Below are 26835 nucleotides of genomic sequence, written 5' to 3'. Positions count from 1 at the left end.
GGGACACGTTTTCTGCTCTCCTTCAGGCTGCTCTTTGCCCTCTCCCGGGACTTTCTTCCTCTCTCACCCTCCTGCTCCACTGTTCCTCTGAAACCACAGGGTGATTCTCCTCTGCCACGTAACAAATATCATCTCCTCTTGTCTTAAAGCTATGACTAGGGCTCACATTGTCTCAGAGATGTGAGAAGAGGTTAGCCACCCACTTGAGTAAACACAAGATCTCCTCAGAGCCAGAAATCTGACTTTTTCTCCTGAAAGTGACAGAGCCCCCAAGCCAAAGCAGCATACGCCCCAAAGGGACTTGACAGGCTCCTGTAAACAAAAAGGCCAGGAGCAGGGCTGTCTACCATGTAGGGATCGCAGGCTGCTGTGTGTCACAGATGTTTGCATCCAAACACGTTTATCTCACTCTGTAAAGCAACTCGTTCCTCTGGCAGCCTTCCTGGTGCCTCTCGCTCCTCTGCTGCTCCCCTTCTCATCTCATGCCTGCAATCTGAGAAGACAGGGACAAAGAGCAAAGGCTCCTTCCTATCACAAGTTTCCTCAGAAGCTTCCAGGCACAGACCTGCCTACAAGTTATTGACCAGCCCTGGGTCACATGCCCTCTCTCTTCATTGTAAGGAGGGTGCGTTGGCTGAACATGGACAGAGAGCTCCCCGAGTGAAACAGAAGGTCTTCAGATTAAGCAGAAGAGCAGATAAATAGCGATGGCTGCCCTGGGCTGGTTTAGGGACTCAGACCAATGTCCCAGGTTGGGACTCTGTCTCTCTCCTGTTGGGTTTATGTTCATTGGGCCTCCCAGTGTGAACTTGGAGAGGCTGTTTCTACTCTGGATCTCACATCCACTACTAGTCCAGCCCAGGAGGAAAACAGCCAGATCCTTTGCTTCAGACCAGCCTTCCACCTCATGCTCCTCCGTGAAACAGTCACTATTATCATGGAGCCTGGAATGCTAAGTAACTTAAGTAATTAAACCATTCCTGTCCCCATCAAATTCTCTCCTCTCCTCATTCCTACTGCCCTACTGCTAGGATTTAGACTAGTTTAATTAGCCTCTTTCTCTAAGCTGGACTGAGAATGCAGGAGAGGGTGTCATTACCCAAGAGGGAAATCAAGGCATGGTGCCCAAAGAATGGAGAATGGGTGCTGGTAGCCCCCCAAAACCCCAACAACTATCTACTGCTGATTCTTAGGCATCATCCTGTTCTGAGACTCTTAAAGCACTGAAGGTATGTCCAGCTTCCCCAAATATTTGATCAAAATTTCATATTTTAGATCAGTGGTTCTCAAAGTGTGGTCCCAGGGTTCTGGGGGTCCCTTTAAGGGTCCACAAGTTCCAAACTATATGCTCATAATACACTAAGATGTTATTTGCCTCTTTCACTATCATTCTCTCCCAAGGATCCAGTGGAGTTTTCTAGAGGGTACGTGATGTGTTGGCTCCAGATGTTGTTTTGCTCTAATACCTAATGGGGTGTGTGTATATTCTTGTTCTTTAAAAAGGTCTTAGTGTTCACTTCTAACACAGTGAATATTGACAAATATAACTAAATAAAACATTTATTCAAAGTCACAACAATTTTTTTTTTTTTTGGCCATGCCACACATCTTATGGGATCTCAGTTCCCCAATTAGGGACTGAACCTGGGCCATGGCAGTGAGAGCCCAGAATCCTAACCACTAAGCCACCAGGAAACTCCCTCACAATAATTTTTAAGGCAGTAAATGGGTTCGAGACCAAAAGTTTGAGAATCATCCTTCATATTTTGGAGTGGCATATTCTGCTCCCCATCAGCTGTTTTAGATATTAGACTCACTTGAACATCTTAAGGAACAACAGGCACACTTATTAGTGTTAGGTAACAAATTTTAACCCATTCAAGACCATTATCAGTTTAATTTTATGTATCACAGTTTCAGCTGTAAGTATCAAAAACCAAATGAAAAAATAGCAATGCCTTAAATAACACAGAAATATGTTCTTCCCTCAAACAAACAAAATTTGGAGGCAAGTTATCAAGGACTGGAGTTCTGGCTTCTGTCAGGGCAGCCCGAGTGTGGGCTGGAAAAGAATTTCCAGACACACAGTATTTCAGAAGGGACTGAGTTTATTAAGAGCAGGGAGCAGAGATAATGAGGGTGCTGCAAATGCATCAGGCTGACCTCCTGACAGACCAGGGAAAGCCAACAGGATGCTGTTAGAACAGAGGGCTGGCTCAAGAGAGAGCTGAGGCTTTTTTCGTGGGTTGCACGCTCAGTTGCTTCAGTCCCCTCTGACTCTTTGTGACCCTATGGATTGTAGCCCACCAGGTTCCTCTGTCCACAGGGTTCTTCAGGCAAAAATACTGGAGTGGGTTGCCATGCCCTCCTCCAGGAGATCTTCCTGACCCAGGGATCGAACCCACATCTCTTATGTCTCCTGCATTGGCAGGCAGGTTCTTTACCACTAGTGCCACCTGGAAAGCCCTTTCATGGCTTAGCAGCCAATTTTTATAGTCTCAAGACATAGAAAATCCCTGCTGGAAGGGTGGCACTAGGTGATTTGTTAGGGCACTATAGGGTAAGTACCGAGGTAGGCATTTTGGCCCAATTTGGGGTCAGGAAGCTTGCTGGTGATGATCAAGGGGGCTTTTGGCAACAGTTACAAAGAGTTAGCTTCAGAGGCAACCTTGGCTGTGGTCTCCACCTAGGGTGGCCCTGGTGCAAGGCCTTGCACCTCTCTCCTTGGGATAGGACTCCACAGCTTCATGATCATGCAAGACCTGGAGTCACCCTATTTTGCTGCTCTGCCACACTCCACATGGGCTTTAAATGTTGTGTTCCAAAGTGGCTGCTTAAGCTCCACCCACCCCAATTGCATTCTGTCAGCACGACATTTCCCCAAAGTTGCATATGACACTACTGGGTACATTGTTAGGCCAGAACTTAGTTACATAACCTCATCTATCTGCAAAGAACTTGAGGAAATTCAGTTTTTAAAAGTCTGTTCATCACACATTCAGTTAAAAATCAGTGTTTCTATTTCTGAGAAAGAGAAGTCTACAAAATATCAGGGATTAACTACCAAGTTAAGTTTTTTGTGTGTGTGTAGACTTTGGAATCAAGCTTCTCCTTTATTCTCTGTTTGTTCAGTTGCTAAGTCGTGTCTGACTCTTTGTGACCCCATGGACCGCAGTACATTAGGCTTCCCTGTCCTTCATTATCTCCTGGAGTTTGCTCAAACTCATATCCATTGAGTCAGTGATGCCATTCAACCATTCATCCTCTGTCACCTGCTTTTCCTCCTGACCTCAATCTTTCCCAGCTTCAGGATCTTTTCAAGTAAGTTGGCTCTTCGAACCAGGTGTCCAAAATATTGGAGCTTCAGCTTCAGCATCAGTCCTTCCAGTAAATATTCAGGGTTGATTTCCTTTAGGATTGACTGGCTTGATCTCCTTGCTGTCCAAGGGACTCTCAAGAGTTATTCTCCGTTTAACTGCAAAATATTCTGTGTTTCAAAATGAGCTGTTTAAAAACTGTGCCCATTTTCAACTATATCTATAAATTGATATTCTCTCAATATTATGGTGTAAAAAATATATTATTCAATGAATTGGCTGTGAGGCTGATTGAAGTCTATGATTGAAACCTAAATCCCAGTTTTAAGTTTTTGTGATCATCAGTGCCTGCTCTTCATGTTGACTGGCTTTCACAAACAGATAAGACAATGTTTGTTTAGCTATTTATTTATTTTGGCCAAGCCACTGAGAAGGTTGCAGATCTTAGTTCTTTGACCAGGGATTGAACCTGGGTCTTGGCAGTGAAAGTCCAGAGTCCTAACTACTGAACCTCTAGGAAATTCCCAAAACAATGTTTAAAATCAGAAAATAAATTTACACTGATAAAACGCTACCGTTATGTGTTAATATATTTAAAGTCTGTGTATAATTTCATTTGGAATTGGGGATGTACTATTAAAGAACTGATAGCAATGATTTTCTGAAGGTCCTAGGCCAACAGATGTGTTTTGTTTGGTGACTACTTTGTTCATAGCATTTTAAATTTGAATATCTTTTATAGACCAGATACTCTCCAGTTCAGTAAGGCTCCATCCCTCCCTCTTGTGTTAAACTGGGCTATTTAACCAAATCTTCACATATGCCTGGAGGCATCTGAAATTTCTAACAGATCATACAGAAAGGGAAAGGTTTTGTTTAAAGTCCAATAAGCATTTGTTGAACTTGAGAAAAACCAAGAAAGTAGCCGAGCAGTCTGCAGAGAATAATCACTAAAGTGTGAATTAAGTACAAGTTGCATAAAAGATGATGGCATATGTTGAGGTCAGATGTTGGAGAGTCTTGAAGGAGAGCTGAGAAGTCTGCCTTAACTACATGGGACATGGGAAACCACTGGATGATAGATAAATTTTAAAGGGTCTAGGATTGTTATGGAGGTACTGGGACATGCCTCTTTAAACCAAGGGTAAAACGATCTATTCTGGAGATGAGATAGGGCACGTTAGAGCAAGGCACATAGAAATGGCCTCTCGCTTTTTTGTTCAGTTTCTAAATTGTGTCTGACTCTTTGCAACCCCCTGGACTGCAGCATGCCAAGCTTCCCTTTCCTTTACCATCTCCTGGAGTCTGCTCAAATTCCCCTCCATTGAGTCAATGATGAACTTTTCTCCCTATTTGAAGTGATGGGACTGGCCTGGGGTTAGTGTTAATAGAGACAAGGGCTGGGTGTGTCTACCAAGGGAATTTGCAAAAGTCTTTTAGGAAAAAAAAAGGATCAAATCCATCCTAGCCTCCTGGCTGTTCTTAATGGTCATTAGTATTCCAATGAACACTCATAGAAAAGAATTTGATTGATTTCTTGAGTGTTCCAAGCATACCTGCATGGGTCATTCAACCCAGGGGCCATAAATTGAATGACCAGGGTTCCAAAGTTGAGTTTTCTGGGTCCAAAGGGAGACTGAGAGCAAGGGTCACAGATAATCAACAAGAAGGTTACACTCCAAAATAAATAAAATAAAATAAACAAAAGATAGTTATACTCCAGGAAGGCTAGGCAAGCTAGGCAGTTGTTTCTGGGTCTGGTGAATGCATGGAGTGGACAAGAAGCAGTGAAATGTTCCAGTTACTGTGCTAAGGATCTTAATTGCTTTATGGGGATAGATACCTTTACCCCTAATCCACAGAGAAGACTGAGGCAGAAAGGTTAAAACAATTCTTTGGATGGATTCCTATTGATGGATTCCCATTGATGGGTTAGTTAAAAAGTCGCGTAGTGACATTTTACATTATCTCCCTGCAGAGGAATAGGAAAGTGTGGTATCTTTATTCTAGCACTTGCAGTGAGGTAAGGGAAGCCGTGGGCTGGTACCTTTTGTCCCTCTGCCTTCACTGACGCTTTCCCCATTTTATTGCACCCAAGTTTCCCCCTGGCCCATCCCTCTCCCCACTCTCAGCCCCCGTGTGGGGAGGGAAGACTCTGCTTCAGGATAAGAACATCCACCCCCCGCCCCCCCACCTAGGCACTCAGAGGATTGCATCTCCTGGTCCCAGAGGCAGCAGTTGTTCTGAAATGCAGGCAGTTTGGGGAGGAAGAGTCAGGATTTGAGTGGACAGGAGACCTGGGAGAAAATGGTCAGGCTCCTTCCAAAATGTGCCAATACGCCACTGTCTATTTTTCAGAATAACTGACATTCTCTTGGAAATAGCCAATTACAGCTAGACTCTAAGCTCTATGAAGGCGGAGACTATGTCCAGGCTCATCCCAGCATAAACACCATCAATAGCAGGTGTTGAAAAAATCGGTTGTTGAATGACTGAATGAGTTGTTAGACACGTTGATCATTTACTAAATCACAGCAGGACATAATTGGAAGGATCCTTGAGATCTTTTAGCCTGATTTCTCCCATTTTACAGAGAAAGAACCCAAGGCAAGGGAACTTCCTGTGAGACAGTACTGAGTGAGAATTAGATCCCAGGCCTCCTGCCCTGAATCCTGGGTTCACTTTATAATACCAGAGCTTCTCAAGGTGGGACACAGACCACTTTCTGTCCTGAAGATTATTTTTTGCATGAAACTACACTGAATCCACAGAGTAAATAAACTAATTTCCTTTAAATATTTTTCCAAGCCTTCTGATCATGCAAAGGAGAAAGTCATGGTTTGGAGCTAGTAAATTGCTAACACCACTCACTTGCTAATAATCTTTTTTATTTTTATTTTTTAACAACAAGGGAGCCCATGTTAGGATCAGAACCTTCACAAGAAACAGAAACAATTTAGTTTAATTCAATATTGTTATCTAAATGTTTTGTGGGAAGTTTCAAGCAGAATTCAAAACAAAGAGAATAATATTATTAACCTTCTAAGTACTCAGCATCCAGCTCTAATCATTATCAAGAGTTCATCAAACTTGTTTACATACCCAGCTCCATCACACACTTTTTCTTATGAGTATTTAAAAACAAATCTTGTATTTACATTATACCATCACAACCATAAATATTTCAGTATGTAAAGCTAATAGATAAGAACTTTGTTTTTGGTGGAGCCACAATTGCCTCATCTCACCTAACACAATTGAAAGTAATTCCTTAGTATATATAGGAATAAAACTACCATATGACCCAGCAATCCCACTACTGGGCATATACCATGAGAAAACCATAATTGAAAAAAACACATGTACTCCAATGTTCATTGCAGCACTGTTTACAATAGCCAGGACACGGAAGGAACCTAGATGTACATCAACAGGTGAATGGATAAAGAAGTTGTAGGTACATACAATGGAATTTGTTATATATACATTGGAATATCACTCAGCCATTAAAAGGAACAAATCTTAGCAGTTCTAATCAGATGGATGAATCTAGAGCCTGTTATACAGAGTGAAGTAAGTCAGAAAGAGAAAAACAAATATGTTAATGCATATATATGGAATCTAGAAAAATGGTACTGAGGAATCTGTTTGCAGGGCAGGAACAGAGACTCAAACCTAGAGAACTGACCCACGACACAGCAGGGGCAGGAGAGAGTGCCCCAGGGCAGGAGAGAGTGCCCCTGGAACGAACTGGGCTCTGGGATGAACTGAGAGAACAGCACTGAAATACGTACATTATCATATGCTAAACAGAGAGCCAGTGGGGATGTGCAGCAGTGTTCTGTGACAACCTAGAGGGGTGGGATGCGATGGGAGGTGGGAGGGGGGATGAAGAGGGAGGGGACATATGTATACCTATGACTGATTCATACTGATGTATGGGAGAGACCAAAACAACAATTGTAAAGCAGTCCCAGTGAAAATAAATAAAATTTTTAAAAAAAAGTAATTTCTTATTATCGTTCAATACCCAGTCTGTGTTCAAATTTTCCAGATTATCTTAAAAATCTTTATTTCTATTTGGCTGATTTGAATCAAGATACAAAGAAACCCACACCCTACACTCTTCTTACATCCCATTAATCTATTGTAGTTCCTACCCCCACCGACCTTTTTTACACCATTTATTGAAGAAACCATTTCATTTGTCCTGCAGAATTTCTCACATTCTGGTATGGCTGGTTGGATTCTCACAGTGTTTCTAAATATTCTCCTCTAATCCTTTATTTCCTGAAAACCGGTGGTTTGATTCAGACACAGATTGATACGAGAATGGCCCCTGAGGAACAGAATATTAAAATGAGTTTTTAAAATTGGTTCTCTAGTCTGGCTGGATTTTAAGGCACTAATGACCTGTTTTCAGTCCTAAAGGGGATACTTGCAGTCCATGGCAAATGGTGGCACTATTAGCTGGCACTTCCCTGCCAATGGAGGGAACACGGGTTCGATCCCTGGTTGGGGAAGATCCCACATGCCTTGGGGCAACTAAGGCCATGTGCTAAAACTGCCCACACTTTAGGGCTGGCAAGTGGCAGCCTCTGAACCCACGTACTGCAACCACTGAAGCCCACACGTCTAGAGCCTGTGCACTGCAACAAGAGAAGCCAAAACACTGAGAAGCCCGAGCACCACAACAAACAGAAAGCCCTGCTCACTGCCACTAGAGAAAGCCCCGACACAGCAACAAAGAACCAGGGCAGCCATAAACAAACAAACTGTCAGCCACAGATTCTCATAACCAAGTACCCAGAGAAGCCAAGGCTCTAAGTGATCAAGTATTTGCTGTCATAGAGCATCTTACTGAAATGAAGGAGGATGATGCAGCTGATTGGCTGCTTCTAAGGGTGCTGGCAAAGACAAGGAAAGAAAAGTGATAAGCTCAGGGCTCTGAATGCCCAGCATTTTCATTTTTTATTTTTAAAAAATTTATCTCTTAGGCTCCAAATGCTAAGTGCTAACGGTATCAATATGATTCCTCTACCACATATAATTTCTTTACCTACTGTATCCAGATAATAATATCTGGATAATATTAATACGAAAAGTAAGTCTATGGAATACATCTTTCCCCCCTTCCAGATATAATGAGTATATATCTCATTAAGGGTGAACAGCCAAAATACTATTAAATTTACTTGAAATAATGATTCTTAGGATGGTTATGCTACCAACTTGATATACAATGAGGTTCAGTTGTTCCTGTATCTTTTTCTTTTTAGATTTACTTATCTCTTTGATATAATTAAGCATTTTAAATTAGGGCTTCCCAGGTGGCACAGTGGTAAAGAATCCTTCTGCCAGTGCAAAAGATATAGGAGACACAGGTTTGATCCCTGGGTCGGGAAGATCCCCTGGAGAAGGAAATGACAACCCACCCCAGTATTCTTGCTTGGAAATTCCATGGGCAGAGGAGTCTGGCAGAGTACAGTCCATAGGGTCAAAAAGAGCTGGATACGACTGAGCATGCATGCACAGCACATTTTAAATTATGTAAAACATTTCATAGTTCCAAAGTTAGAATTCTATAACAAGGTATATTCAGAAAGCTAGCTTTTGCCTTTTTCTCTCTCCTTAAGGAAAACATTTCTGTTAAGTTTTGGTTTATCTTTCATTCATTTCTCTTTGAAAATATAAGCAAACACATATACATGTTTTTATTTGTCTCTTGCACTCTAAACACTGTTTAGCACCTTGTTGTTTTGTTGTTGTTGTTGTTTTAACCTAATATGTCCTGGAGCTTGTTTTATAGCTGCTGCTGCTACTGCTACTAAGTCGCTTCAGTAGTGTCCGACTCTGTGCGACTCCATAGACGGCAGCCCAACAGGCTCTCCCATCCCTGGGATTCTCCAGGCAAGAATACTGGAGTGGGTTGCCATTTCCTTCTCCAATGCATGGAAGTGAAAAGTGAAAGTGAAGTTGCTCAGTCGTGTCCGACTCCTGGCGACTCCATGGACTGCAGCCTACCAGGCTCCTCCATCCATGGGATTTTCCAGGCAAGAGTACTGGAGTGGGGTGCCATTGCCTTCTCCGTGTTTTATAGCATTATATAGAAATTACCAGGGACTTTCCTGGCAGTCCACTGTTTAAGACTCTATGTTTCCAATGCAGGAGGCTCTGGCTTGATCCCTGGTCAGGGAACTACTGTCCCACATGCCAGGCAGCGTGGTCAAAAAAAAAAAAAGAAAAAAAAAATGTTCCTCATTCCTTTTTAGACTGAGTTAGAATTTGACATCATCATTTTCTTAGCACTGTGTCAATTGCTTTCTGTGTATGACAAGTTTATCAGTCAGGTTCCTGGCAGGAAACAGATGGCACTTTCAAAATGGGTAATCTGAGAATTTAATCAAGGGGCTATTTATACAGATGTGGGCCCATGTAGGTAAGCCACAGAGACGGTGCAAGTCCCCAGGGCCAGCAATAGCTTGAGGCCTGAGGAGGTGATGGGAAAGATGGTTACAAGAACAAGAAGGGGGCCTTGGATGAGAGCTGGGCCCCTGGGTTGAGGGACAGAATCAGTTTGCTGTGATCCCCCAGGGAAGGAGCTGGGGGAAATCAACACACCAACCTCATTCTTCCTGCTCTTCCCAGTTTCCTACTGTGCTCCCCACTGGCCCCTCCCAAGTGGAAACAGGCCACTGAGGTGTGCAGATGCGGAAGGCTGGGGAATGGATCTCAGGGGCAAGCAGGACACAGCTGGCACAGCCAGGGATACATTTCCATTTAAGTTTTATAAGCTCTCATTTAAATGAATTGCATTTGGGACTTCCCTGGTGGTCCAGTGACTGAGACTCCCAAAGCAGGGGGCCTGGGTTCCATCCTTGGTCAGGGAACTAGATCCCACGTGCCATAACTAAGAGTTCGAATGTTGAAACTAAAGATCCTGCATGCAGGAACTAAGACCCGACACAGTCAAATAAATAAAAATCTATATTAAAAAATTAAATGGATCTAAGCTTTAAGCTTAAAGCTCAACATTCAGAAAACGAAGATCCAGTCCCATCGCTTCATGGGAAATAGACGGGGAAACAGTGGAAACAGTGTCAGACTTTATTTTTCTGGGCTTCAAAATCACTGCAGATGGTGACTGCAGCCATGAAATTAAAAGACGCTTACTCCTTGGAAGGAAAGTTATGACCAACCTAGATAGCATATTCAAAAGCAGAGGCATTACTTTGCCAACAAAGGTTCATCTAGTCAAGGTTATGGTTTTTCCTGTGGTCATGTATGGATGTGAGAGTTGGACTGTGAAGAAGGCTGAGTGCCAAAGAATTGATGCTTTTGAACTGTGGTGTTGGAGAAGACTCTTGAGAGTCCCTTGGACTGCAAGGAGATCCAACCAGTCCATTCTGAAGGAGATCAGCCCTGGGTGTTCTTTGGAAGGAATGATGCTAAAGCTGAAACTCCAGTACTTTGGCCACCTCACGTGAAGAGTTGACTCATTGGAAAAGACTCTGATGCTGGGAGGGATTGGGGGCAAGAGGAGAAGGGGACGACAGAGGATGAGATGGCTGGATGGCATCACTGACCCGAAGGACGTGAGTCTCAGTGAACTCTGGGAATCGGTGATGGACAGGGAGGCCTGGCCTGCTGCGATTCATGGGGTCGCAAAGAGTCGGACATGACTGAGCGACTGATCTGATCTGATCTGAAGCTTTAAAAAATAAGCTTAAATAAAGCAAATAAGAGGATAGGTTTCAGGAGGACACCACAAGGGTGGTGAAAGTGGTGCCTTATGCCTGAATCTGGAAAACCCTGGTCAGGATGACCCACTGTCCCCCTCTCCCTACCCCCCATCCCCCATCCCCATATTTTAAGAGATAACCTCCTCTCTCCTGGCCATCCCTGGCTGCCTCTCTCTGGACCTTTGAGAGTTGCTGAGAAACATTAGGGGAAATGATGCTTTTCATCAGAGAGGAGAGGCCCTGGGAGGTCACGGGTGAAGGGCTCTGAGAGCTCCTGAAGTGGATCCCTACCCCCAACCCCCACACCCAACTCTCGCCCATCCCTTCCCCCCCACCCTCCGGCCTTCCCCACTTTCTCTTTCCTGTCCCATCCCCACCCCTACTCCAGATCCGCTCCCTTGGCTGCTCTCCCTGGGAGCACAGGGCCTTCTTTCTTATCCTCTGACCAGCTGAGCTGTTGAGGGAAGATGGATGCTGCGTGTCCTTGGGGCTGAAACTCTAGGTTGGAAACCGGAGAAGGACCAGAGGGGGTGGAAGAATCCCTACCTGTATTCAGTCCAAGCCCCACCTGGCTCAGGGTTACAGCCTGAGGGCTGAGTGTGGACCTCAGAGAAGACCTCTCTAAGGACAGGGAGCCAGAAAGCTGTATGAGTCTGGGGCGGACGAGACGTAAGAGACCATTGTAAATGGAATCAGCCCTCTTGCTTTATCTTTACCCTCCTCCTTTTGGTATAATCCCATTCACTCAAATGAGTGACGGAGCGCCCCCTCTGGGTGGGGCGCAGTGCAAACGCTGGGGCACAATGAACAAGGCTTCATTCCCTGGCCCAGGAAACAGCAGAGGGCGGAGGAGAGATGAAAAAACAACTACACAGCCTGTAGGGGAGGTACCTAACCCAGTTCTCTGGAATCAGAGAAGCTTTCCAGAGGAAGCCATGTCTAGGCTGAGCATTAATGGAGGGTAAGAATGAGAAGTTCAAGTCCATAGAGAACTTGGTGGGGAGAAGAGGATACACAAAGGCAGCCATAGGTTCAAGAGATCCTGGTGGCCCGCAGCAGTTACTGTGGGTCAGTTTATTAGAATGTGTGTTGTGTTGGGTGGGGAGGAACGGTATAGGAAGTGTTGAGAGATGAGGCTGGAGGGTAGGCAGGGGCCAGGCTATGCAGGGACCCAACCTGCCTTAAGGAGTTTGAAGGGTATTCTGTGGGGAAGGAAGTGTTTTTGTAGGGCAGTGACATCATCAGATTCGTGTTCAAGAGTCTCTTCATGGTACTTTAGAGCTAGCTCTCAACTGTGCTTCCACATTTCCATCCTCACTGTTAATCCCTGGACCCTTGCAACAGCATGCTCTCCTCCTGAATCCCCAGCACATTGTATCTCTACTCTACACTTGAATCTAACAGAATATCCAATTTTAAAATGCATAGGGACTTCCCTGGTGGTCCAAGGGTATCCAGTGTAGGGGGCGTGGATTTGATCCCTGGTCGGGGAACTAAGATTCCCACATGCCTCATAATGTAGCCAAAAAATAAATAAATAAAATTTAAAAAAAATCAACACGTGTATACCTGTGGCGGATTCATGTTGATGTATGGCAAAACCAATACAATATTGTAAAGTAATTAACCTCCAATTAAAATAAATAAATTTATATTTTAAAAAAATCAAACCAAGTTTCAGTGAGCCTTAAGATTTATTAGTGTAAATTTCTTTAAAATTGTATCACTATTCCTTAAACCTAATCGTTGCACCTACTAAGACTGATTTTCTAAAAATTGTGATTAAAAAAACACAAAATTCATGTGGGGAATTCTTGAAAAAGGAAAAACCATCTCTGTTGAAGAAATGTAGGCGTTGTGTGAAACACAAGTGCTGTACCAGTGACCAAGACATGCAAGAGCCCTGTTCATGCAACACTTAGATTCTGGGGGAGAGGGAGATAGAGAACAAGCCCATGAAAAAGCACAGGTGAATTTATCTTGTGATAAGGAAGAAAATCCCCCCAGGGTGGATGACAGAGTGACTGGAGATTAGGGGTGGGTTGTTGCTGTTCAGTAGCTCAGTAGTGCCCGACTTTTTCAACCCCATGGACTGCAGCACACCAGGCTTCCCTGACCTTCACTATTTCCTGGAGTTTGTTCAAACTCATGTCCATTGAGTCAATGATACCACCCATCCATGAGATTAGGTGGTTAGTGAAGGCTTCTCTCAGGAATTCACTAAGCTGAGATCAGATGGCTGGAGGTAGTGTGTCCAGGGTTGTTATGGCAGTTCTTTGGTCATCAGACCCCAGGCTCTTTTTTTCGTCTCCATCCCCTTAGCTAATGGCTTCCATTCTTGAGGTAATTTTGTGGTCCAATATAGCTGCTGGTGCTCCAGCCATTATGCCTTCATTCCAGGCAGCAAGAAGAAAGAAGGAAGAAAAGGCGAAAAGGTGGACTTCTGCATGCCAAATCTAAGTATGACTTCAAATAACAACTGTCCTTTGGAGTCCTTTTTCATCCCACCAAGAATGAGTGTCTACCTCATGATAGGACTTCACTACTTTGGGAAGGAGAAGGGATGAACAGGGCCAGCAAGTCTACTCTACATGCCAGTAGGGATCTGAGGAGAGAGCCCATGTTAAAAGCCTGCTGAGGACATTATACATATGACATTTGGATTGAGCCACAAGAAGAGCTGCCTCTAGGATGTATGTGGCCTTGGGCAAATTTGCAGTGGGCGGGCAGGGTAGAGCCCCTATCTGTATAATTTGATATTTTAAAAGAGAGATGGACTACCCAGCTGAGTCAGATTCCTGAAAGGATCCTTCTCAAGTGCCATACATCTCATTAGCTAGAAAATGGCACTGGGGGAGAGAATTCTGCAAGGGTTTCCAGCAGGGAAGGGACAGAGTGATGAGCATTTTAAAAGAGCCATTCTAGTTGCTGTGTGGAAAATGGGAAAGTGGTGAGGCTAGAATGGAAAAAACATCAAAGAAGGAGTCATTGACTTGGCTCCTCCTCCTGATGATATTCAAATTAACCATGTGATCTTGAACAAGTCTCTCCTCCTGCCTGGGCCTGAGTTATCTCCTTTCATGAACTGGGTTGAACGTGACAGGCCCTCGGTCTGCTTCTCCTTATAAGGCTGATGTACCAGAGGTGGTTGCCTGTGGGCCTGGCAGCTCTCAGGGCACATTCCATGCCCTGGAGAAGCATCTCTGGGAGGCTCCCCCATCCTCTATCTCCTGGACCCCACAACGTCTCTGAAAGGTGCCTCCCTTCAGGCCTGGGTGCCCAGGTTCTGGGAGGAGGGAGGAGGCCTGGCCGCAGCTCCTGATTGTCTCTCAACCGGCCCTGGATCTGTTTGTTCCTGCTCATCTCTCTCCTCCATGTCTGCCTCTTCTCTGCTTCTTCTGGCTCCCTGCCTGCCTCCCACACAGACTTCTGACAGCCCCACACCCAGCCCAAAAGGGCTCCAGGCTCAGTGAGCACAGGAGCAGGTGTGAACCGTTCTTGATCCTGCCTCACGGCCTCCCATCAAGTCTCACTTGCCCTACCTGTGCTGCTCTTACTGCCAGCCATCTCTCTTTGGTGGTTCCTTTTTCTCTCTCAGTGTCTTTTGGCCTTGCCCTCTGTGTCTATTTTAAAAGCACCCAACAACAGGCAATTATATGTCCATAAAAAATGCACTAGGGAAGTAATAAGTTGGTATAAAGTACCGCTCACCTCCGTTTCCGCTCAATCCATCCCCTCTCCAGAAGCTACCACTATTTATGGTTTTGTGCGTATGCATGGCTGACCCTGTGCTCTGTTATTAGCTCTCCTCTCTCTCTCCTTCTCTCTCTCTGACTTTGTGTATGAGTTTGACTGGGTCTCAGTTCCTCTGCCTTGATCTCTTTTTTCTTTTGGCCATGCCACGAGGCTTGCAGGATCTTGGTTTCCCAACCAGGGGCTGAACCTGGGCCCTGGCAGACAAAGCACTGAGTCCTAACCACTGGACCACCAGAGAAGTCTCATCTCTGCCTTTAGCTCTTTCTGTTTCTCTGTGTTGCTTTTTCCTGCTGATTTCTCAGTGCATCTCTCTCTCTCTCTTTCCCTTTCTCTCTCTTCCTCTCACTCTTTCCTTATCTGCCTCATTCTATTTTTTGCTTCTCCTGTCAAAACCAGTTTGTTTTTTCTTAAGTTATAAACTTTCATAAAAATAAAAAATGGGCACATGTCAATGATTTATTTAACCTGTTCATGAGGGAATAGCAGGGTGGTAAAGCTGATTCCAGGAGAGTTCAAAGAGAGATCATGTCTACATGGGCACTGAAGGAAAGCTGGAGAGTCTGCTAGGTCATATACAAAACTGGTTAATGTCCTACAAGGCCTTAAAACTCCAGCCTCTGGGGTTCTTCCTTCAACTGGACAGAAATCTATGGATTAATATGTAACTTCAGAGCCAGGCCCCCTAATCAATAGTAAACAAGTCAAACAACAGTACATCTCCTAGAGAAGGTGGTCCCTGGATGGGTGTGTTAGTCCAGGCTTTAGTCTAACATCAAGAGGACATGCAGTCACCCTCTGGTCTTATTGCTGAGTTTTGGGTCGATTTCTCCACATTTGTTTCTCTGTGGGTGCCTTTTCCCCTCTCTCCTCACTTCTGCTTCTCTCTTAATCATGGCATGCTCGGTCAATGTCTTTCTCTTCTCTGTCTGAGCCTGTTCCTCTGTCTTTCTTGGACTCTGTCCCTCTGTCTGGATCTCACAAACTCATCTTAATCGCCTTGACCTGGGAGTTAGCCACGTTGTGCCAGCAGCTGCACAGGAGTTGCAGGGAAGGGACAGAGCAGCCATGCCCCTGCCACTCTGTCTGAATTTCTCTTTAGCCTTGGAAGGACATCAGATGGAAATTCTGAGCCCCTGGAGCAGAGGAGCTGAGGGTGTGGGACGTGGCAGGAGAAGGGAGGGCTGGCCAGCTGCTGTGGGCTGGAGCGAGCTCCTGGCTTCAGCTGGCTGGGGCGGGGATGATTTCACACCACAAAAATGTCTGAATCAGGAGAATAATCCAACTTGGGATAAGGCTGGGAAGTGGGCCATTTAGTGGGGGAGGGCAGGGTGTGGAGATCTCGGTGTTGGGACCGGGGGCCAAGATGGGTGGCTGGCTCTGACTACTCATAGCTCTGGGGTGGGGCCCTTACGGTTCTGGGGTTTCAGGAAAGAAATGATTACTTCTCCCACATTGCAAGTCAAAGGGCAAAGTCTGGCCTCCTGAGAGATAGCAGGGCAGACTCAGGGTTGCCACCCTGGAGAATCACAAGGCTCCACTAGAAAACCTGAGAGGGGAGGGAGAGACACAGGAAACAGTAGAGAAAGAGAAGAGGAAACACTGAACTGAAAGTCTTCAAGGCCTTGAATTAAATGACATAGTGCTTTTCAAGAGTTATTTAGCTGCAGAACCCCATTAAAATATCCCAACAACAGCTGCCTTGGTGGGGGGGAGTGTCTAAGGAGAGAATCTGAGCCCCCTCACCTTGATCCTCATCCCCCACCATTTGGAAATTGTGACCTAACCCGACAGCCTCATTTTACAAATGAGCCAAATGCCCAGAGAAGGGAGATGACTTGCCTAAGTTATTTATGGAGTGAGGAACTCGGGCCCCTTGATGCCTGGTCCACTACTCTCTTCAAAAAGATGGGAAGGGACTACCTGGTGGTCCAGTGGCTAAGCCTCTGCACTCCCAAAGCAGGGGAATGGGATCCCACATGCTGCAGCCAAGACTTGGTGCAGCCAAATAAATAAAGAAAGAAAGAAATGAGAAGAACAGAAAAAGAAAGTCAGTTCAGTCACTCAGTTGTGTCCGACTCTTTGTGACCCCATGAACCGCAGCACGCCAGGCCTCCCTGTCCCTCACCAACTCCTGGAGTCCACCCAAACCCATGTCCATCGAGTCAGTGATACCATCCAACCATCTCATCTTCTGTCGTCCCCTTCCCCTCCTGCCCTCAATCTTTCCCAGCATCAGGGTCTTTTCAAATGAGTCAGGTCTTTGCATCAGGTGGCCAAAGAATGGGAGTTTCAGCTTCAACATCAGTCCTTCCAATGAACACCCAGGACTGATCTCCTTTAGGATGGACTGGTTGGATCTCCTTGAAGTCCAAGGGACTCTCAAGAGTCTTCTCCAACACCACAGTGCAAAAGCATCAATTCTTTGGCGCTCAGCTTTCTTCACAGTCCAACTCTCACATCCATACATGACCACTGGAAAAATCATAGCCAAGAAATGTCTCTGCTTTTTAATATGCTATCCGGGTTGGTCATAACTTTCCTTCCAAGGAGTAAGTGTCTTTTAATTTCATGGTTGCAGTCACCATCTGCAGTGATTTTGGAGCCCCCAAAAATAAAGTCATCCACTGTTTCCACTGTTTACCCATCTATTTCCCATGAAGTGATGGGATCAGATGCCATGATCTTAGTTTTCCAAATGTTGAGCTTTAAGCCAACTTTTTCACTCTCCTCTTTCACTTTCATCAAGAGGCTCTTTAGTTCTTCTTCACTTTCTGCCATAAGGGTGGTGTCATCTGCATATCTGAGGTTATTAATATTTCTCCTGGCAACCTTGATTCCTCCAGCCCAGCGTTTCTCATGATGTACTCTGCATATGAATCAAATAAGCAGGGTGACAATATACAGCCTTGACGTACTCCTTTCCCTATTTGGAACCAGTCCGTTGTTCCATGTCCAGTTCTAACTGTTGCTTCTGACCTGCATATAGGTTTCTCAAGAGGCAGATCAGGTGGTCTGGTATTCCCATCTCTTTCAGAATTTTCCACAGTTGATTGTGATCCACACAGTCAAAGGCTTTGGCATAATCAATAAAGCAGAAATAGATATTCTTCTGTAACTCTCTTGCTTTTTCGATGATCCATCAGATGTTGGCAATTTGATCTCTGGTTCCTCTGTCTTTTCTAAAACCAGCTTGAACACCTGGAAGTTCATGGTTCATGTATTGCTGAAGCCTGGCTTGGAGAATTTTAAGCATTACTTTATTAGCATGTGAGATGAGTGCAATTGTGTGGTAGTTTGAACATTTTTTGGCATTGCCTTTCTTTGGGATTGGAAAGAAAACTGACCTCTTCCAGTCCTGTGGCTACTGCTGAGTTTTCCAAATTTGTTGGCATATTGAGTGCAGCACTTTCACAGCATCATCTTTCAGGATTTGAAATAGCTCAACTGGAATTGCATCACCTCCACTAGCTTTGTTCATAGTGATGCTTCCTAAGGCCCACTTGACTTCACATTCCAGGATGTCTGGCTCTAGGTGAGTGATCACACCATCGTGATTATCTTGGTCGTGAAGATCTTTTTTGTACAGTTCTTCTGTGTATTCTTGCCACCTCTTCTTAATATCTTCTGCTTCTGTTAGGTCCATACCATTTCTGTCCTTTATTGAGCCCATCTTTGCATGAAATGTTCCCTTGGTATCTCTGATTTTCTTGAAGTGATCTGTAGTCTTTTCGATTCTATTGTTTTCCTCTATTTCTTTGCATTGATCACTGAGGAAGGCTTTCTTATCTCTCCTTGCTATTCTTTGGAACTCTGCATTCAAATGGGTATATCTTTCTTTTTCTCCTTTGCTTTTTGCTTCCCTTCTTTTCACAGCTATTTGTAAGGCCTCCTCAGACAGCCATTTTGCTTTTTTGCATTCCTTTTTCTTGGGGATAGTCTTGATTCCTATCTCCTGTACAATGTCACGAACCTTCATCCATAGTTCATCAGGCACTCTGTCTATCAGATCTAGTCCCTTAAATCTATTTCTCACTCCACTGTATAGTCATAAGGGATTTGAAAAAGAAAGGGTTCAGATTAAAAAAAGGAAGATGGGAAATGAGAAGATGGAGAAGAGGAAGAGAAAAGCAGAGAGAAGGAAGCACAAGGCTAGGTCTCTCTAAAGTTTTCATAACCAGAAAGTAAGACATTGGTCTTTCTCCCAGAAGGATACAGAAGAGGGACCTTTGGGAAAGGTGAACCAGCCTCAGCTCCCATCAATAAAGCTGCCAGACTGGTGGCTGATAAGAGATACCTCCAGCAGATGGATTTTGTTTGAAGGAGAAAATATTTAAAAAGGGGGTAAGGGATCTGAGAATGGCAACCCACTCCAGTACTCTTGCCTGAGTCGGACATGACTGAGTGACTTCACTTCCATTTTTAATTTCATGCATTGGAGAAGGAAATGGCAACCCACTCCAGTGTTCTTGCCTGGAGAATCCCAGGGACGGGGGAGCCTGGTGGGCTGCCGTCTATGGGGTCGCACAGAGTCGGATACGACTGAAGTGACTTAGCAGCAGCAGCAAAGGATCTGAGAGTCTCTGGGTGGGGCATGTTCTCTCCAAGTTGACCAAGCCCCTCCCCCACCCCCGGCTAGATCCAGCACTTTGTCTAGAGGAACTTCTCAAACCTGTCACCTGCCTGCTCCCAAAGATGATGACCCTGTCTCCCTGGTAACACTGGTTTCTTCTCCAGGGATGTACCTGGCAGGTGGATGGAGCCCCTTCCTCATGGCTACCTACCTGGGGTGAAGAGACTTCAAGCTTCTGCGGAGTGGGTCTGACATTGTCCAGGGCTCACATTTGGCTCATGGAGCTCTTTCCTTTCCCACGGGGCTGGGTACAGCTTGTGAGTTTGTGATACTCTGTGTCTTGGGACAGATTGCTCTCGCTCTCTCTCTTTGCTCATTTTTTTCTTCACCGGTAAAGCCAGTGGGCTAAAAATAAACTCGTGCATTTCAATTTTTTTATTAAGTAATGAAATCTTAGGCAATAGCCTGATATGTCAGACAGGTAAAAGTAGTTCTGCTCTAGGTAACTAATAAGGACCCGCTGTGTAGCACAAGGAACTCTACTCAGTACTCTATAACGGCCTATATGGGAAAAGAATCTAAAAAAAAAAAAAATGTACATATGTTTATATACAACTGATTCACTTTGCTGTACATCTAAAACCAACACAACACTGTAAATCAACTATACTCCAATAATTTTTTTTTTTAATGTAGTTCTGCTCTGGTCGAAGGCAGAAATGGACTGGGAATCTGGAGATCTGCCCTTTTGGCTTTCTTTCTGTCTCCTTAAGGCTCCTCTATGAAACTCCCATAGCAGCCTGTGTGAACGTCACTGGTGTGGAAAGTCTCGAAGATTCATTACAAGAAGCTGCTGTCTGAGAACTGAAGCCAGGAGTGGGGAGAGATGACCTACTGGATCAGCCCCAGAAGAGAGTGAGTCTGCCAGGCAATGGTGGGGGAAAAGAGACTTGGAGACAGGGGTAAGGGGTTAATTGGTAATTGGTTAATCCAGATCTCCTTTCTGTGTCCCCATCTCCTGAGACCCAGAAAAGAAGGATGGAGGCTCTAGGCTGTCCCCCAGGTCAGCTGAGTCACAGCACCGGTTGCCACGTCGCTGGGCTGGTGGGGCCGTCATTACCCCTGGGTCCACAGCTGCTAAAACTGAAGAGAGGCTTGGTTTTCTGGCCACGTCAGGGAACATGTAAGATCTGCCACGTTGCGGACTGGGTTATAGGGCTTTCCCCCTCCTTCAGAAAAGATTTCCAGGCGTGTGGGGTTTCAGGAGAAAATTGGTGCCTGCGTGTGAGTGTTCCCTGGACCCAGACCAGCAGCTGGAGTGTTACAGAGCCAGGGATGGGAGGAGGCAGAACTAATCCATCGTCGAGCTCCTCCAACCCCACCCAGGGCTACGGGGAGATAGCTCAGTCCGGACGGAGCCTGGCACCTTCAGTCATGGATACAGGACCTCAAAGACAGAGTAAAAGTCTATGTACTCTGTACACGAATCTTTGACATTTAGAGAGAATTTGTCTACATTTCTGGGCTTCCCTGGTGGTTCAAATGGTAATGAATCCACCTGCAATGCAGGCGGATCAAACCTAGGTTTGATCCCTGGGTCAGGAAGATCCTGTGGAGAAGGAAATGGCCACCCAGTCCAGTATTCTTGCCTGGAGAATCCCATGGACAGAGGAGCCTGGCAGACCACAGGGTCACAGAGTTGGACACAATTGAGCAACTTGATGATGATGTGTCTATACCTCTAGCAGGAGACCTTTCCTCAGCATGCTTTAATAGAGCACTATGCCAAAGAATTCATGAGCTTGGGTCAAGCCCCGGGTCTACCATTCACTGGCCTCATGACCCAGAACAAGTTACTTCACCTTCCTGGACAAGGACATTGGATCCAACAGACATCCCTCAAAGGCATTTTCATGGAAACAGAGTTCTCTGGGACATATTCAGAAGTTCACTGAAAAGAGGGACACATAAAGGTTTTCCCTGGTCAGGGAAATAAGATCCTGAATGCCGAATGGTGCAGCCTAAACAAACAAACAAACAGACCAAAAAAGAGTTTCTTTCCTGCAGAACTTCTCAGAGGCTTTAACACTGTCTTGTGGCTCAGGAATAACCATGAGGAAGGTGGCTGATGCCACACTTCCCAAACTCACTTGAACCCAGGGTCCCCCTTTTTATCTGAGGACTAAGAGTATGTGGACATGCTTTGGGAAATTTTTAATGCTCTAATGATAAGATAGCTCACATTTTTTGATAGTGCAGGATATGAAACAGTGAGCCAAACACACTACATATATAATTTCATTTAATCCTTACAAGATCCTCATAAAGGCAGGGGACTGGGAAGGGGGTGGATTGTACCATTACATTTGAGTAAACTGAGGTTGGAGCTGAAATACTATGCCCCAAGTTTTATTGTTTGTTTGTTTTTTTTTCCTTAATTTTTGGCTGTACCTCGAAGTCTGCGGGATCTTAAATTCCCTGACCAGGGCTTGAAACTTCGCCCCCTGCAGTGGAAATGCAGAGTCTTAACCACTAGACCACCAGGGGAGTCCCTGCCCAGAATTTTAGAGTTAAGTCACTTGCCACAGGATCCAGGCCCAGAGATCTGACTCCAAAGTTGGGCCTTTCAACTTTGCTCTTGTTAACTCACTCTCTGAAACCTACTCTCTCTGAATCTAACACTGACTTTGTACTCAGGAGGGTCAGATGTATAATCATGCTTATTTAATAAGACAAGAAAATCAAGGTGCAGAGAAAAGATACACCACTCGAGGATAGACTACAGGCAGGGTCCTACTAAAGGCAGAACCTAATTGCAACTCAAACACTGTTCATTGGTGGGGGGTGGTGGTTTGTGTCAACTCGAGAGAGTGCAGCCAACATATGATGAATGCTTTGCCACCTCAGTGGGGAAGGGGATGCCTCGGTAAGTTCTCCCTTGACCCCAGGTAGAGGCAGCTGGTTAGTAGAAAGATCCTCAGACCAGTTTGGAGTGGTCATTTCAGCTTCACTGGGCCATCTGGGTGACCATGAGCAGAACGTTCTGTCTGCTCAAGCCCTGAATGTGCTGAGTGAATCCTTACTTTTCTACCTGAGGGACTGACTGTGCTGCTCCCTAAGATATGGGAAGAAAAGTCCTTTATAAACTGTTGAGAGCTGATGGGGAATGTGAATTTGCTGGTGGGAGTGCTGAGAGTACAGCGGGTGCTGACATGAAATTCCACCCTCCTCTCCCTTTGGCCTTGCCCTGGTCATTCGCCACTCTGCCCAGGAGACCAACAACCAGAGAACAATGGGCTCTTTGTGCCCTTCAGCCAATGGGAGGCCCGCCCAGGGAAAGATACAGTAACAGGAAGACAGGCTGAGTCAGTCTCCCTCTGCCCGGGCTGTCTTAGTTTGGCAGGCTTGACCTTCAGCCAGATGCACAAATGGTGTGTGTCAGAGTTTTGATACATAATCTTAAGTCCAAAGGGATCAGGTGGCCCAGTCCCTGCCTCCAGAGACTTGGAGCAGCCAGAGTTGGCCTCCACTTGGGCCTGGAGACCAGGGCTCTAAGCCTAGCTTTCTATACTGTGATCTTGGGCTGTACAATCCTCCATTTCCCCAGCCATACAAGGAGGAGTAGGCCTGGATAGAGCTGAAGGGCTCTATCAGCTTTAAACTTTGAAAGACTAACAAAGATTCAGCCTGAGCTCAAAGGATGGGTGGGCTTGGGTCAGATAGGGGAAGGGAGGGAGCCTCACATGGCACAGGCAGGGTTGTGATTAGGGAAGCAACAGAGAGCTGGGGTCTGGAGTTAAGCTACTTGTGTAGATTTCTAGCTTTACAACAGTGGGACTTTGAGCAAGCTATTTAATTCTCTGAACCTTTCTTTCCTCATCTCTGGAATGGGAACAGTAATTACACCTCCATGCATGCATGTTAAGTCACTTCAGTCGTTTCTGACTCTGCAAGCCCATGGACTATAGTCTGCTAGGATCCTCAGTCCATGAGATTCTCCAGGTAAGAATACTGGAGTGGGTTGTCTTTTCCTCCTCCAGGGGATCTTCCCAACCCAGGGACTGAACCCGAGTCTTCTGCATCTTCTACATTGGCAGGTGGGTTCTTTACCACTAATGCCACCTGGGAAGCAATTGTATCTCCCTATGGTAGACAAAATAATACCCACTCCCCTCCAGAAAGTCCATGTTCTTATTCCTGTAACTATAAACATGGCCAAAGGGACCAACTTTGCAGGTGAAGTTAGGCCTTGGAGATGGGAAGATTATCCTAGATTATCTGGGTGAGCTCAATGTAATCACAAGAGTCTCTATAAGAGGGAGGTGAGAGGGTCAAAGTCAGTAAAAGGAGATGCAACACAGGAAACAGAGGTTGGAAAGATGTGCTTGGAGGATGGAGAACAGGCCACAGGTGAAGCAAGGCAGCTGGCCTCTAGAAGCTGAAAAAGGCAAGGACACAGATTCTCCCCTCAGGCCTTCAGAAGGAACACAGCCCTGCCAAGACCTTGATTTTAGGACCTCTGATCTCCAGAAATGTAAAGTCATAAATGTGTGTTTTAAGTCCCCAAGTTTGGGATAATTTATTATAGCAATAATGGAAAACTAATATCCTAGCTAAGTGTGTATATTAAGGGAAGTTTAAAAGAGCTAATGAACATAAGTGTTTTGCCCAGTGTCTGCTGAGAAAGATTGGAAATTGTCATCTCTCTTTCTAGTTTACTCATAATTGTTCCAAGGGGAGCTGGTCTCCCCGAGGCCCTCAAGTTCCCACATACAAAACTTTTTTTTTTTTGCTCGCAAGGCCCACTCAGGATTTATGGCCTTGGAGCTCTGAACCACTGAGATGCTGACACTGCTTCTGATGTGAGGCCTGAGGGGACGTTTCTTGGCACTGCTTCTATTTACTTAACTTTCTGCTTGGTTGCCTTCCTTCTTGCTAGAAGCCAAATTGACAGTCTCCCCGTCTGTTTCCAGAGCTTGGACCTCTCGCTTCCTCTCTAGGTAGTTCTGCTCGTACCTGCTAACACTGGTGGCCCACCTGACTCCAGTTCAGCTCCCAGAGATGGTCCATCATGTGGTCCAGGCGACAGAAGCTCTGGAGTTACGAGCAGAAGGGTGAGCAGGCTCTCAGTGAGCCTGAGATTCGGTCTCTGAGCCAGGGCTCAGGAGACCTGGTTTGGAGTCCCATCTCCACTGAGGGACTGTGGCCTCAGTTTCTCTATATCTACAACCTAGGTTCTAATTCCCTATTTCCCCAATTCCTTCACAGGATGGCTCTGTCATTCACTGAGAAAGGAGATGAGGAACAGGGATGAAGCAGAGGAAGAGGAAGGAGAGGAGGATGAGGAAGGCCATGAGGAGAAGAGAAATCTCTGATCTATAATTTTAGCCACATTTTCAGTCACTTGAAGAAGTCAGGGTCTTGGCACTTATTCTCCCCTTGCCTGGAACACTCCTCCCCCAGCCCTTCTCACTGACTCATCATTCATTTTTTCCCCAAAATTGACCTCCTCCAAAGGCCTACCCTGACCACCCTATCAGTAAATAATTCTCCCATTACCTTCTCAAGTCATCCTGTTTAGTTCATTCATAGGACTGATCACAACCTGAAACTTTATTTATCACCTGCCTCTAGCTGTTAGAATGTAAAAGGCATGAAGACAGCCTTGGCCCTACTTATGGATACAGCCTCTGTGGAGTGGAATCCATGAATGAGTGATGGAGGTAGCTGACATTCTGGGAGGTATGGGAGCCTGGACACCGTGCACTTGTGGGCACTGTCCTGGAGTTCTAAAGCTGTGCTGGGTGCTATGTCAAGAAGGGAAGGATCAAGGGAGCAGGGGTGGTACCTAAAGGAGCACAGCGGGTGAGAAGCTGGACGGGGTGATGGGCAGCTGGTAGGGACCCCAAGGGGCTGACTTCTCATTCTGCAAGGTGAAAAGCTGATCCAATCTGATGTGGGGTCAGCAACACACCCGACTAGGGAGATGGGCACCCAGTGGTGGTACAGTCCAGAGCCCACAGACGGCAGAGATGGAGGGGAACTTAGGAGAAGTGGCGTGTAGTAGGTTAAGCACTTGGGCACTGGTGTCCCTTATACCTGGATTTGAATCTCTGATTCAATCATGTACTTGGTGCATGAGCTTGGGCAAATTATGGATCTGAAATTTCACTTTCCACATCTCTAAAATGGGGATAATAGTTCCTATCTCATAAAGGTTAGGTCAGAAAATATGCACCAAGCACTTAGCTCAGTGCTTGGCACATAGAAAGTGTTTAACAAATATTGGCTCTTATGACTACTATGGGGCTTCCCTGGTGGTTCAGACAGTAAAGAATCTGCCTGCAATGCAGGAGACCTGGGTTCAATCCCTGGGTTGGGAAGATCCCCTGGAGAAGAGAATGGCTACCCACTCCAGTATTCTTGCCTGGAGAACCCCATGGACAGAGGAGCCTGGTGGGCTACAGCCCACAGGGTGGCAAAGAGTTGGACACAGCTGAAGCAGCTGAGCACACACAGGACTACCATCATGCTGTCCAGTATACTAACCAAGGAAAAGGCATAGCTCAGACAGGAGCAGGGATGAGCCTGTGTCACTCAGCGATGCAGTGTCAGAGAAGGGCCTGGCACTCAGGACCAGCACCCCTGGCCCAAGTGTACTTCTCTCTCTTCCCTTGGTGGTGGCCAGAGGACCAGCCTTAGTCCTAATGGTCTCCCTCCCTAGGTCCAAGCCATCTTGCTTCAGAGGCTCCTGTCCCCTCAGGGTGCTAGGGAGGACCTAGACAGAAAACCTCCCAAATTTTCCTCTGAGGAATCCAGGCTCAGGGTCCCCCCACAGAGAGCCCGCAGATGGGATCTTTGTCCCAGAGCTTTGGCCTAGCCCCAGTCAGCTTTCTAGCTCCTGAGCTGAAGGCCTCGTGAGAACTCCAGCCAAACACTGGGAATGGTTCCATCAGCTCACTTTCATCAGAATCATTATCTTAGTTTATGAAGAAAAACACAATGTTTAAGTTAATTTTAGTCCCCATGATCCCTGGGAGCTATAGCAACCAATCCTATAAAAGCACACATCTGTCCACAGTGCAAACAGATATCTGAGGAATCTGCCAGCACCCTGTACTAAACAGCTGAGGCAGAGCTCTTGATCTGTGCAACTGGGAGAGGTCTTGGTGGTCAGCTGGTGCAGAAATACTTTCATGGATTTCTGACTCATCCCTTTCAAAACCTGAAGGAAGCCATGGGCCTTCTCTAATGAAAAATGCACAGACATCCAGACTTTCTCAGGTTCAAGAATCTCCCCCCTCCCTTTTTTTTAACTTTGCATTTTATAGTGGAGTATAGTTGATAACAATGTTGTGTTAGTTTCAGGTATACAGCAAAGTGATTCAGTTATACATGTAAGTGTATCTGTTCTTTTTCAAATTCTTTTCCCATTTAGGTTGTTACAGAA

General features: G+C 45.6%; 1 protein-coding gene across 1 annotated transcript in view; it reads left to right on the top strand.

The window, feature by feature from the left end:
- ATOX1 (antioxidant 1 copper chaperone) overlaps nucleotides 1–19815 on the top strand; it is a 50655-nt gene extending 30840 nt beyond the window's left edge. Inside the window, exon 4 of the mRNA XM_010807526.4 lies at nucleotides 19550–19815. The gene's annotated coding sequence lies outside the window, so the exon portion shown is untranslated. The remainder of the gene's footprint in view (nucleotides 1–19549) is intronic.
- The last annotated feature ends 7020 nt before the right edge of the window (nucleotides 19816–26835 follow it).

Source organism: Bos taurus, chromosome 7 (genome assembly GCF_002263795.3).
Source record: "Bos taurus isolate L1 Dominette 01449 registration number 42190680 breed Hereford chromosome 7, ARS-UCD2.0, whole genome shotgun sequence".
NCBI lineage: Eukaryota > Metazoa > Chordata > Mammalia > Artiodactyla > Bovidae > Bos > Bos taurus.
Note: the sequence above shows the minus strand (reverse complement) of the source record. Positions and strands in the feature narration are given on the sequence as shown.